The following is a 14,683-nucleotide window of genomic DNA, read 5'->3' as shown; positions in this document are numbered from 1 at the left end:
AAGTAAGCCGTTAAAGTGTCTGAAATTAAGGACTGCATGTGAATGGGGTAAACTGACATACAATAGGTGTGATATTTTACTGCAAATACTTAAAGTTGAACTTGCAAGTTTACTTTTCAGTAGTTGGATCAAAACTGGTTGAAAGTCTTCAGTTCTCAGCTGTGATAATGTTACTGGTTTTTTGAAAATGAGATGCTGTCCTCTGTCCTGCTCCCCACCTTTCCTTCCTCTTGTCTCTTTTCTTGCCCCACTTCCGACCGCTCTCAAAATAGGAAAAGGATCCTGCTTGCAATGGGTTTTGATTCCGAGTCACTATTTTATTTTCTTAGAGTAAGTGCTTTATACCAAAGGCTCCTGCTTAGGATTGTTGAAATCACCCATATTTCAAGTATAAGCTCTTGCTAAAAGAGAGGCTTTCTGCCGAGTCAGTGAGGTATGACCATTATTTACCAGTGGCGGCTGTCAGCCGATTGAGAAATGCTGCTTTATTTGTGCGGGAAGAACAGGCCCAGAGAGGAGAGAGTTTTTTTCAGCATTTCCCAGACCAGTCGGTGTGTGTCTTTTCTTGCCTCTCTCCCCAACTCTGCTTCCCCGACCTTGTTTCCTACCCTCCCCCGTCTCTCCTTCCCCCCCCAACTCCAATTCCAAAACCCTTGGAAGGGTGACTGGCTGGGGCGGAGAACCGCGGCGGAGGCTCCGTTGGGGACCCGCCTTTTATGGGATGGGGGCCGGGTCGCGTGCTTTGCAGGCCCCCATCGGCGGGCGGTCGCAGTTACGTGGACTGCCCTTTAACAACTTTTTCCCCCTTGATGTTTAGCAATAGTTCCTGTGCGGGAGCCAGAACCCAGGGATGGATAAATGGCCCTGCCCGAAATCAGGCTTATCGGTGCTTCTTCATTTGCGGGTGTAGAGTTAGGAATTGGGGCTCCACCCTGTCCCCTCTCCTTCCTCCCCCACAGGATGATACTTTGACTCTTTAGAAACTGGATTCATTTGTAAGCGCGAGTGTAACGCCGTTTTAAATATCTAACAACTCTTAATAAACATGAACGCTAACGTACCCTAATGGTGTGTCTTGTGGCGTGTGCCCCTTCGGACCCCTGACCAGGAGCGGGGCGGAGGCCCAGACGGAGACGGAGACCGGGCGAGCCCCGCGGCTCCCCAGCTCTCAAGTCGCTTTCACCCTCTCCAAACCTGCGGCAAGTCGGGAAACGAGCCTCAATTAGGCTTTTGTTTGGCATCGTTCTACATAACGGGTTAATTACAGGCTTTAACGTGGGGGCAGAGAGAAAACAAACTTTGCATTGAAAATGTTACAGTGCATTAGACATGCCCGTTGATTACTTTGATTGTTGTGTCTAATTCTTGACAGAGGGGTAATAATTTGGCCGGCGGTAATAATGGCTTGTAGTCGTCTGTTGAGAAAAACAGGAGTTATGTCTTAACTTACACGGATCTTCTCCGGGAAAGGCTGCCCACCCCCCCTTTTCTGTCCCGTCTCTCTCTTCTAATCTTTTACGCTAGACTTGACTCTTTTAGCTTCCCGTTCAGTATTTTTATTTGCCTGCCTTTTCAGTTTTACTTTTTCCTCACCATCATATCTGGGATGGCTAATTAGTGCAAGAATGGCAGGTCCAACGTGAATATTGGTGTCAAGCGTGCAAAGTTACTGATCGTCCAAGCCCTAGTTTGGAAACCATTCAGTCCCTGGTCATAGCCGCTGGTGGACTCTTGAGAACCTTAGGACCTAGAGATGGAAAAAAACTTTATTTGAGGTTTGAATGCAATGGAGGAGTTAAGTGAGACACACATCTTTATGATGCTTTTTTATCCTGACGTTTATTTCTAAGATTAGGTGTATGGGGGGGGGTGATGTTTTACATATATAGATGTCAGTCTATTCTGAAGTCCACAGCTTGAATTTAAGTACAGTAATTTGGGAGGGGAGTGAGGAATGATTTGGTTTCACTTGGTAGATTCAAGATATTTGTTGCCTGATGGCTGAGAATGGATTGATGGGTCGATGGCATTCTAGTTCTTGTATTATTCATATGAAAGGTGTGTTCCCTTCTAGACTCCTCAGCAGGTGCTCTAAAATGTGTAGCTGAAATGTCTTCTTGTTTGCAAACCATCTCTTACACGTACTCTCCTTTTCCCTGCATACCCCTGGAGACGGAGTTTTGAGCTGTGCTCTATTGAAATTCCTCCTGTTTGCTATTATCTTCGAGCCTCCCTCCTCTTATTCCTCTGGACATTATGACTCATTTCCTCCAGCTTCTGCGAGCTAAAATTTAATGCAAATAAAACCATCTAGGACGCTCTTCTTAAATCAGGGCATCCTTATCAATATCTATACTCTTAAAGACAGGATTTTTTTCCCCTATTGTTTCAGAGCAATGACATCTTCCATTTCACTCTACTTCCTCTCTCTTTCCCTTTCATCAAATGGACCTGGTTTTCTTACCATTAAAAAGGGTTCTTTCTAAGTTAGAATCCTATTTGAAGAGATTTATTTCTTCGTTGAAATAACATTTCTGGTTATTTGGGATTCTTTGTGGGTGTACCCACTTACCAATTCACAACTTTTTTTGGAATTCAAGATTAAATAGATGACTTTGTGATGCTCTGCTGCTATTCACCCTGATCAACTTGTTAAACTCATCGTATTGGCCTCTTTTTTGGTCTGTCTTATCCTTTTGATTACCAACCAAAAAGGCAATGTGCTTTTAAGGAGCCTAGAAGTACTTTGCATTTCCCTAGCACCTTGAAGTTTAAAGCCCTAAGATCATTCTCATTGAAATATCTCTTCTAAGTCCCATGTGGATTTACTTAGCCTTTCCCTTTTTCTTAAAAAAGAAGGAAAAAAAGTTAAAACTTGGTCAAGCCATCATAAAAGCTAAGTTTGGATGGAACCCAGCCAGTTTGGATTTTTAATCTCACCCCTAATACAAGTAAACTATCTAAGCAGAAAGTACTTATTTGTAAAGTTCGGTTTAGTCAACTTTTGTAAAGGAGATTTATAATCTAAATTATACTTGAGTTCTATTCATTAAGAACTATTTACTTCCTCTTTGCTAATCAACAATTAAAGATTAGTCACAACAAGGCAAGTCTTTTGCGGGCGCTGGGGACAAAGGTGGAAGGGAATTTTTTGTGCCTTTATTTAAAAAGTGTTACTTTCAAAAATAGTCCCAAATCTTGACTGCTTGTTAAGCATTTAAAATAAAAACAATTAACTTGTACAGTGTGAGTCAGTGTTTTTAAACTAAAATGCAAGTAGTTAATTCAGGGCGCTGGCAGCGATTCTGTTTACTGATCTTTTCTGATTGTTGTTTTCTTGATAACCGAGCAAGCCACTGAATGGCTGTTTGAGCCCAGGCGCCACAAACATAAACTTCACAGCTTACAATGTCCCAAGTCGTGATGGAGGATCTCTCGACACCTCCCGGAGACTTCTGAAGTGTAGACAGAGAAGTTGGTTCACAGGGAGCAAGGGAGGGGGAGGGGCGGGAGGGGAGGCTGCCGAGTGTTTGCTGTGAGCATTGTTACTATCACATCCTTTAATTTTTATGGCGCTTAAGCTGTTGGGTCCGAGAAGCCAGTTTCTATGCCTTGGAGAAGCCGGTCTCTCCTTAGTGTCGCAGTTAAGCCTACTTGAATGTTTTTTTTTTTTTTTAAATTTATTTTGCAAATCTTTCTGCTTAATTATCCCTTTGCAAAAGCGCTCAGCAAAGATAAGCAAAACGTTCTAAAAAGATTTTTTTTTTCCCCAAAGGAGACGCCTAGATTTGGGAGGGAAAAATGTGGGGTAAGATTGCTTTTCCCCAGGTGGGGCACACTGACCTGCCCTTTATGACAGCCCTATGCGAGGTTCCACTTAGCTCTCTCCTCGACTGGGCTCTTCTTTCCATTCCACTGATCAGAAGTTCGTGTTCATTTCAGGGTGATGTTATTTGTGGATTCGATTGAGTTGGCTACTTATTTTTGCTGGTCTTCCTAGCAGTTGCTTTTCCCATGTCCGGGCCAGGGCAGTACTTGTCTGCACTCAGGTTTGGGGTGGGTGGCTGCTAGGAATGGGGGACCCGACACTGGTCTAACCAGCCCCGCGACTCCCGCGGGCAAGTCAGCCCTTGATCCCTTAAAGAAGGGACAATCGTGGTCCAGGAGAGGAAAAAAGGGTGTTGCTGGGCCCTTCTCTTTCAGGAGTTGATCAGGTTGGCAGATCTGGAGGGCTAATCCAAACAAGGCGCTTGACTTGTGAGGTCGCGAGTCTAGACAGAGCTGGTGGCTCGGCGGCTCCTTATCTTTCCCTGGAATCAGCCGAAGAGGCGCTCCCCGGCCCACTGCGCTCGGCTCACCCTTGCCGGAGCCACCGCACGGCGCAGACGGCACAACAAACACAGCACCTGAGGCTTTACAGCTCGCTTTATTGTTTAATGGGGAATGCTGCGAAACAGTTATTTGTTTTCTCTGCCCCGCGCCCGGCCGCTTCGCGCTGCGACCGGCCACCGCCGCAGGGTGGGGGCGAGCGCCAGCGCGGCGGCCCTGGCATCCGCGGGAGAGCGCGCCCTCAGCTCGGTCCTGCCCACTCCCCTTCCCCGAGCCCCCAGCGAGGGCCCGTCTTCGGGAAACCCAACCGCCGCCCTTTGCTTTATTCCGAACCCGGAGGCGGGCGGGGTGGAGGGGCTGTGGGAGAAAACTCAGGGCGAGGTGTCTTGGACTGATCCGGTGTCTCCTCTTGCTGCCTGGAAATGACAGTTCTGCGTCATGGCCACTTATGGTTTGCGGGGTCAGTGGGCTCTGACTCAAGGGCAATCAATAAAAACATTTAGTTCAGTAATAAGCTGCTTCCCCCCCACCCACCCCGAATGTACCGAGAAAGATGCGTCACCGTCTTGGACAGGGTGTCCCTGAGCGGCGGAGTAACCTTTCTTTACCCCGGAGCACAAAAAGTGGCGTGACTTTCCAGTGTTTTCGTGACCACTTCACTGGGCAAACCATGGAAGCCTTCCTTGAACCTCCAGCTGGCTTCCACTACAGAGAGGCTGGCACTGCCATCCACTTGGGAGCAAGGGGACCATTGAGACAGAGCTTGTAATGCCTTTTTTGGAAGCTTGGGGAATTATAATCATGGATTTTATGGTTCGCATGTCAAATTAATTGCGTGAGATTAAATTAATGGTCATTTTGGTCCTTCTCTGTGAGATTTTTCTCTTGTTTCAAAGAGGAGGGAGAGTTTCTAGTTACATCTTGTTATTCACTATTCTTCTAGTTTGCGGACAACGTTATACATGTGTGTGTCATTGGCATGGAATAGATAATACTGCCTCTGTTTGAAAACTAACCGTAAATGTAGGTGAGAGTAATTTGGCTATGTGCTTAATGTGGTGATAGCAGGAACACCACAGTCTCCTAGCTCTGGAGACAGCAAACCCACATCAGGCTTTTCCCTGCCTGGTCTCAGCCTCACAACTGTGTGGCAGATGAAAACAGACAAAGTATGACAAAACCCTAGTTTCATGAAATCAAAGGATTTCTGTAGAGAGATTTTTTTAAAAAAACCAAAACACTTCTTTCTCCAGAAAATAATCCTTAACTGTAACTCAGGCACTGACTATCCTTTTTCTCATGGGCAAGAGTTGCTGTTTATTTTGACCTGTCACAAATACAATGTGTTGTTTGAAACTTGTTAAACTTAGCAGGTATATAGAGATAATACTAGACAGGCCACTGAATATGATAAAGTAAAATACGGTGGGAATTAACTTTTAAGGGCTATGAAGTATTTTACTTCTTCGCAATAGCTTTTTAATTGATATTTCTTTAAGGTGTTGCATCTATTTTCTCACAGTTCTATAATATCAAACAGTAAACTAGTTGTTCAATGCACAGTAAAGATGTGATTGGCAAAATGCTACTTTTGCACTTTCTATTCTGCAGTTATTTTGATAATTTAAATTATTTATATTCTCAATTAGTTTTAAATAAATTTTCTTTTCCCTCATTAAAAAAATGCCCACAACTAGGTAAAAACATGTTTTGTCTTAAAATTTTCAATACTTACTTATTAGAACAGCTATTAATTTGTTTTTTTAACTATATACAGGAGGCTTAATTTAAAAATAGGGTTAGCAAAAGGAAAAGTATATCTGATTTGGGGAGAGGACTAGCAGGAAACAGAAAAAAAATGAGTTAGATTTAGGAAAAGAGAATATACTTTGATACAGTATATTTTAAGCAATAAAGGGAAAAAAGACTTATGGGCCAAATAGTGAAAATCTCATTTTAAAGTCACAGAATATAACTGATAGTTATTTAAAGTTTTATATCAGTAGTCCAAGAATTTTTGTTGTAAGATTTCAGTTCTCAAGAAGAAATACTTGAAATAAAAATAGCCTGGCAACCTAAATAACATTTAAGATTTAATACATTAAAAAAAAAATGACTGACTTTATTTGTAAAATACAGTAATTTGCTTCTACTAACAATGAATGCCAATGTCTAAAAAGATTAAGTAAGGAAAATATGGATTATCAGTTTCTGGAGAATGAAAATGCTTAGTAAATTATGAAATCATTCATTTACTTTCTTCGGTAATATGTGAAAATATTTTAGAGATTATTACTTAGAATTTTGTTTTTGTATCAAAGTACATTTCATAATTTTAAGGCTGTGATGTTTCCTTGAAGTCCTTATACTGCAGAGACACTAATCCCTCTTGCGTTTTATGTGTGGCCAAATTTCTACCTGTTTACCAGAAGTTGAACACTTGGATGAAGGATGATATATCACCAATAAAAACTCACGTTTAGTTCTATTATCTCATCAATGGATTCATAAATCTCGTTAATGTTAATGGAAAATGTCCTTATGTCACATGCTAAACAGGGATTGGAGATTTTCACCCAGGAGTTTCTTTATAGCAAGTATTCTAGGGCTAAAAGAACCTAAGTTGTTTCAAAGGCATTGAGGCCCAGATAATATGCATCTCACAGGTGAAAATGAGCATGTGAAGGGTGGGATTAGAATTGACTTTAAAAACAAAGGCATCATTAAAAAAAAAAAAAAAGACCTGAAAATATTTCCCCCCACCTTTTAGAATTTTAGAAATAACCCTTAGTTAATTAACTGAGAGTTCAGAAATATTTCTGCCAGGCAAATAGTATAGCTTCTCTCTCTCTGAGATCTAGGACATAACTGGTTATATACTGCTTACTCACCATATAGGAAGTTGTTTCTATTGAATTATTTACTGGAATTTGAGTGATGCTTTGTTTATTTGTTTTCATTTTGTAGTGGTGATGGACTCTATGAAATTATTCTTGTAGATAAATGTATGCATTTGTAATGTGTGTTATCGCAGCCTTTGGCTGTGGCATAGAGTTTTCTCTAGGGCAAAGCTAAGTGGCTCGTATTAGAATAGAATCTGTAACGTTACAGAATTGAGTGATGATCCAAGAGTATAAATGATGAGTGTTGTTCATCATGAATGTTGTTTTGTTATTCAAGTTAAAATCTTCTAGAATCACTATATAGACTAAGAATATTTTAAATCTTCTTTATAAAGAATCTCAAGAAAGAAGGCAGTTTTTCCTAGAGCAAGAGATGCTTAGTGGTTGTTTCTGCCATGACATGACACTTTTCTATCTGTAAAGCACTTTACAATCATTAGTTATGCATGAGAGTCGGCAAAGCCTGTTTTCCTAATGACCTCTGTACCTGTTTCTCAGCACAATTCTCAATTCCCTTGTCTTTCCTTCGTATGTATAAGAGCAGAACATCAAAGAAGCAATACTTTGTCTTTGATGACTTCAGTGAGGACTACGTTAGATCAGAGAATGGAAACTATTTTATAGACATATTCAGTGATGTCCACTCTCCTTACTTCCAGGAATTGAGGGGAGATGCTGAGTGGTAAAGCGGGTGGGAGCGTAAACTAGCAAAACTGTAATTTCTCTCCTTAAAGCTGGCACTCACACTTTTTGATTTCAAGACCCCTTTATACTCTTCGAAATTATTGAGGATCTCAAAAAGCTTTTGTTTATATGAGTTACGTCTATCAATATTTACTGTATGATGAGTTAGAATGAGGATTTTGAAATATTTATTATTCATTTAAAATACCATGCTATATGTTAACATAAATAACTTTTTAATAAAAAATAGATGTAGATTACAGATGAAAAATTTAGTGAGAAAAGTGGTATAGTTTTCTATTTTTGCAAATCTTTTAAATGTCTAGCTTAATAGAAGACAGCTTAATTCTCATAGCTGCTTCATGGTGCACTCTGTGGCAATATTACATACCGTGTAGCCTCTGGAAAACTCCATGTCCACATGCGAGAGAATGAAATTAAAAAGGTAAATAATGTCTCAGCATTATTATGAAAAGACTTGAGACCTTACAGACCCCCTGAAAAAGTTCCAAGGACATCCCCTCAGGGGTTCCCAGAACACACATTGAGAAGCCCTGCCTTAAAAACGGGCTTTTATAAAAGAATTCTAGAGCAACTATTGCTTGAGGGAATTAATGCGCTAACGATACAGGTTTGTTTTTAAGTCAAGTCCAGGTCACAGTTTTATTTTGTGACTTTTCAATTCCATCATCAAACACTGATCTGAAAGTCACTTATATCCAGGGCCTTGAAGAAAAAAAAATTGTGATGTTATACAACTGAAAATTGAAGGTTCCTTTCTAAAAAACTCTAAGAGAGACAGACACATGACTGGACTAGTGTAATGTAAAATGTATTTTTTATCCTTTTTCCCTGTGACGTTGTGGAGGATGATGAACTCTGAAATCTATAACAAAAATTCAGATTTGACGTGGGTGAGAATTGCTAGCCACAGCATTTTGAGACAAGGAATTAAAGGTGATAGTTATAATTTGGAAAAGTCATTTGGCTTTTGGAATGAGATACGTTTGTGAGATGAAAGACTGAAGGCTAGGAAAATACCAAATCAAGGATCACAGTGGTTCGGGCAGGAGGTTTTTATAATTGGCATGAACAGAAAGGAAGGAATTGGTCTGAGAGATATTCTGAGAATTTGATTGGTGTGGAGGAGACAGGCAGTTGTGCATCAGAACTTGCTTTCCCCTTCTTTATAAGCATATGGATAGACTGCATATCCCAGGTTCCCTCACAGGTGGGTGGGCCACATGACCATGTCCTTGCCAATGGGATCTAAGCAGAAATAATGTAGCTTGGAGATGTGCTTCTTTCCTGTTCTCTTTTCCCCTCCAACTGACTGGAAGCCATGAAAGTCCAGCTTTAACTGAGCAGATGATGAAAATACCCTATGGGTATGATGGACCAGCATGATGGAAATAACTAATGTTCTTAATAACTCGGGGAGTGGAGCGGCCCACCGACCTGAAACATTCAGTTTAAACAATAAGTGAGAAATAATTTTTATCTTCTTTAAGCCACTGAATTATTATTGGGCCTATTTATTACATCAGCTTAGCCTTACCCTAATACAACAGGATAGAGAGTAGAGCATTGAGGTAGTAAGAAATCAAGATGACTCTAAGGATCTGAATCTGACAGATTCTGAATGAATCATACATTTATTCACTTACTCATCACTCATTTGTTAACCCATTCAAATATTTATCTAGTGCTTACCATCCGCCATACACTATTCTAGATGCTGGCTATGTAGCAGTGAACAAAGCAAAAAGTTCTTGCCCTCATGAAGCTTATATTTTTGTGGTACATTCAAATGACATACAAATAAATGTACATTCTAATGAGGTAGTGATAGATTCTAAAAAGAAAAATCAAGCAGATAAAAGGAACGGAGAATTTGAGGTAGAGTGACCAAGAAAGACTTCTCCCAAGAGATGACTTTTGAAGAGGTGGGGAACACTTGAAAAAGTGAATATGAGATATGCATGTACTACATCAATTCGTTATTGAAACTGTATATCTGAGTTTTGATGTGCCCTTGATGTATCTAGGACTGTTCAGAAAGAAATGGATCAATGTTAGAGAGGTATCTGTAAGCTATTCACTTACGTAACTTAGTGAAAGCAAAAGAATCTGTGTAGAATAAAAAAAAAAAAAGAAGCAGGAGGACACAGGAATACAATAATTCATCAAAGATATTTTGGAAGAAAAGTGACTGGAAAGGTATAAGTTAAAAAGAAAGCATATAAATACAAGAAATAGTTGAAGAGATTAGGGTAGTGACGAAGAAAAATAAAAGACAATAGAAATGTCTCAGGAACTAAAACCAGAAGTCTTCAAAGGGGCAGGTATGAAATGCTGTGCCCCATACATCAGAAAGATCAAGGAAGATAAGGACAGAGAAAATGCCTTTGAACTTGGCTGAATTGAGATCATTGGATACCATAAAGAGGCAAAGATGGAAGCCAGATTTAGGAGGGGAATTAGGGGGGAAATATTTTAAATATAGTTCGTCTAACTCTTCACCATTGTTATTGGACATTTATTGAGTGCAGTGATTCTGTGGAGCTCTGCTCTGATAACCAAAGTGTTCGCTGAGTCCAGTTACCAGGTTTGTGAAGAATGACTGAAGAAGTACCAAAGTCTGGTACTTCTATTAACCCTTTTAGAAGGACTAGAGGACAGAACTACCTAAAATGTTTTTAATCCCTGTGGCCGTCTGGCTTTGCCGAATTCAGGAAGACTCAAGAAGCCACAATCTAAGCCGACAAACCAATTAGATGTTAAAATCCCAGAGGCTAGAACTGAACTGTCAAAAGAAAGTGAGTATGGAGAGGTAATTATCCAGTAATTATAAGAATCTAGGCAAAAATCTAAGAGAAAAAAGACCTATTGGCATGTTGTAAAACTGAGAGGTAGCAATTTGCTTAGTTTTGTTGACACTAGGCTGAAATATGTGATGTTTCATCAGAAGGTAGTATTCCTTGGGCTGTATATTACCATGCAATTAAAAACTCAGCTGAAAAGACTGAAAAAAAGCAACATGTTTGAAAACTACTTGCAGTAGAGAAAAAAAAAATCGTTTGGGCGTTAGAAATTCAGGTAGCAAGAAGCAAAGTCCTCACATATTTTGTATTGTGACCCAGCATCCAGCTGATGCTTCTGCCAGTCTGAAAACACTGGGGAGTCCGATGTATGTCATTTTTCATCACTTATGTGTCCATGGTAAGAGAAAATCAGTGATAATATCTGCCATAATTTGCCTTTACTGGAAATGCATGCCTACCAGGAATTTGTAGTTTTTCTTAGTTTTACTTTCCTCTGCAAGAAATAGTGAGTTGTATACAGCTATAGGTATGGCTATAATGTAAGCCCACTGGGGGAAACATAAAGACTAAATCTAGTTAACACATCCAAACACACTAGGTTAGTTAGTATTTGTAGTTCAAAATAATTTTAAAAGATTAATTATCCTCCACCCAATACTTTGGAGTGTACATAAGAGGATAAAGCCTAAAATATTGGTAAAGGTAGGAATGAATAGAGGAAGAATAGAAAAGGCTTACTTGATTTTCAGGGCTAACATAAAGGAAATAGAAAGGAAAAGCTTATCTGATGAGTAAATGCACAGGTGTGGTGTGGAAAAATGTCTAGACAAAGCAAAAGACTTAAGTGAGTGTAGTTGAAATACTCGGTTTTAAAAACATATCGGTATGGTGATTTTTTAAAATACTCCCCCCCCCCAAGAATGATAGAGATTCCATCGTTTTTTTCTCCCTGAGCAGTAATTTTGGGATTGTGTTAAAGTACATAAAGCAATAAAATGAAGAAACCTCCATAATTATAAAGATTTTAGTTATTCTGTTCCTTGTGGAATCCAGAATTGGCACATAAAATGTTTTCTAATCTAATATTTGATTTTTTTCCTGAATGAAATATAATTTGTGTTTGCCCCATGCACTTTCTAAATGCACATCATGTACAAAGTATATTAATAGTGGAAATGTAATTTACCTCTTATAACTAGATTAATTTGATATCACCTGATATCAGTTGTCTTTTTTCAAAGTGAAATTCTTGATTGTTTGCTTCATGGAAGAAAATGCCACAATAATCCTAACTACATTTGTTTTCAGAAAATTAGTTTTCTTCTAGAGAACAAAAGAATTTTTCTTCAAAATGAATAACGATAAATCTATTTTTGTGCTTGAGATTTAACAAGAATCATTTTCTTTCCCACTACCCACTATATTAGAATGGCTGCCTGAATCACTCACTATTGCTTAGCAAGAATATAAGCAACATGTTCTGGAAAGTTGTAGAGTTAAATAAAGGTCTCAGTTTTGTAAGGCATAATGCAATTAACTGTCTCAGAAAGAAACATGCCAGGATAAATTCATGACAGTCGAGCCCTCTACAGGACTCCCTAAACCGCTTGGCATTGAATTCATTAGCTCCCTAGCAAGCCATGCATAAGCCAGATGGGTGGCCAGATGACAGAGGCAGTGAATGAGAACTTTTGTGACACGTTCTCCTAAGTTTAGGAATGTCCTAACTGTCCCTAGAGGTCAAACTTGGATCAAGGCTTCTGTTCTGACGTGTAGCCGGTGATTTGTGGTATGTATTCTTATATCAAACATGAATGCATAAGAAGTAAGGGAAAGACAGAAAGGCTTTTGAAACATTAATGCAATTGAAGTTGGCTATTAGCAAAATAATCATATATTTGAACAGCCAGTCAGGATTGGGAACCAAGTGTGAGGCTGATGAGAAGATGGCTCTTCTCTCTTCTTGTCACCAAAATGAGACTTATAGGCATTTGGCTTTCTAAACTCTTCTATTATAGCTACCATTTAATGGTTGTCTTCTATGTACCAGGCACCAGACTAGGTGACAGTCTTATATTGTTTCTCATTCTCATCTACAAACATGTAAGGTAAGTGTATCCCATTTTTCAGAAGAGGAAAGCAAACTCCAGTCAAGAGAGCTTACCCAGTGTCTCACAGAATTTGTGGATACTGACACAATTATATTTAAATTAATTGCACTGGTAATTGGCATAGCACGACTTAATTTAGATATGCTTATTCACAAAGCAGTTTTTATTGTTGACATGCAATCATGGAAAGCCTAGAAAGTTTTACATTATTCATTTTGACATCATGAATAAATTTTCCTTAAAAAGCAAACCCTCCGGTTCTTCAAAAAATGAGACTGTTCTAGATATAAGAAAGTACCTGTGGTTATTATTGCACTCCAGCTCTATAGGCCACTTTCAGTTTCTGGAATGCACCATGTTTGTTTTGTTTTTGTCTTCTTTTAATGTTTTCCCCCTTTGGCCCCCTAGAGGGATTATTTCCTAACTGCGCATCATTTATTTGCCTAATGTCAACTCATCCTTCCATTTTTCAGTGCAGATGCCAGTTCCTCAAGAAGCTGAGGTCACGTATCCCAGCTATGTGCTCCCACAACAGACTGCATTTGCCTGCTTGCATGTTTGTACCCCCTACTTCTCTGCAGGCCCCTGGAGTGTCTGTTTTCTGCAGCTTTGTGTCCCCGGAACCAGCACAATGCAGAGTAGGTGCATATATTTATTTACTGTATATAAATTAAATTATGAATCAATATAGGACCTGCCAAAGTCAGATGAGAACCGCACTGCTTTATTAAGGGCTAAGAGCAAGGGAAGGAACAGAAAAGAGGGCTATTTCAGAATGATGACTGCTGGAACTTACTTATAATGGTAAGAGAGAGGGAGAGCTATAACTTAGTGGTTCAAGGCATGGAGTCAGTTACTCTTGGATGTGAATACTGCTGTTTGACCTTGGGCAGGTTACTTAGCTTCTCGGAACCACAGTCTACGGATGTTTAAGAAAGGCTTGTGAACTAGTTTGATGTGTGCCTACTGTGTGATAAACCCTATATGTTTGATTTTTATTAAGAAGAGGGTGAGAAAAGTCTTATTCTCTTGAATGAACTTGCTTGAGCTGGCTGCTGAGTCTTTATGTGTTTTCTTGTTATTAGGTGGAGTGGAGGATGCTTTATGTTTTCACACTCGTTTTCCTTTCTGTTGGTACTATTTTCTTCATGAGGCTATACGTATACTTTCCGGTTTTCTTTAACAGAGTAGAATATGCAGCATTAAAGGGATGTTAACAAATAATTAAAAGGCAATTTTTAAAAATCATACTATCCTAGCAAAACCCATTTTTTTTGCATATTACTTGCCACAAACACGGATTCTTTATTAGTTACGATTATAGTTATAGTGTATGTGTGTATATAGATGTATATATAATATTTTTCTATTTTTGCTTAATATCCCATAATAAGTATTATCCATTTGCACTTCCAGAATCAAAAACTCCTTGGGAAAATGGCTTTCTTACATCGGTTGTCCCTTAAGCCTTTCTCATTGGTTGGCATTGCACAGTCTAAATGCAATATTCCATCTAAGATTATTGTGTACATTTTATTATTTCATCACATTTCTTGTGGCATAGATTCCCAACCTTTTAATTCTGGCAAAATATTCAAAAAGTTAATGAAACAACCCCTAAAGGAGCTTCTGGTGCAATATAGTAGCAGAGGCTTATTGTCCCTGGCTTAAAACTGATGATGTGAAAGAACAGTGTGCACCTCTAGAAAGGCTAGCAATTCTGCCATCAGATAAATGATTGCAGCCTCTAGTGAGCTGGCTCCCTTTATTTAAGCTACTGGTTGTAGAGCTGGGAAACAGAAGGCTGCATGGAGAATGAGGGCCCAGACTT

This window comes from Equus przewalskii, chromosome 20 (genome assembly GCF_037783145.1).
Source record: "Equus przewalskii isolate Varuska chromosome 20, EquPr2, whole genome shotgun sequence".
Lineage (NCBI taxonomy): Eukaryota > Metazoa > Chordata > Mammalia > Perissodactyla > Equidae > Equus > Equus przewalskii.
This window is presented reverse-complemented; position numbering follows the sequence as displayed.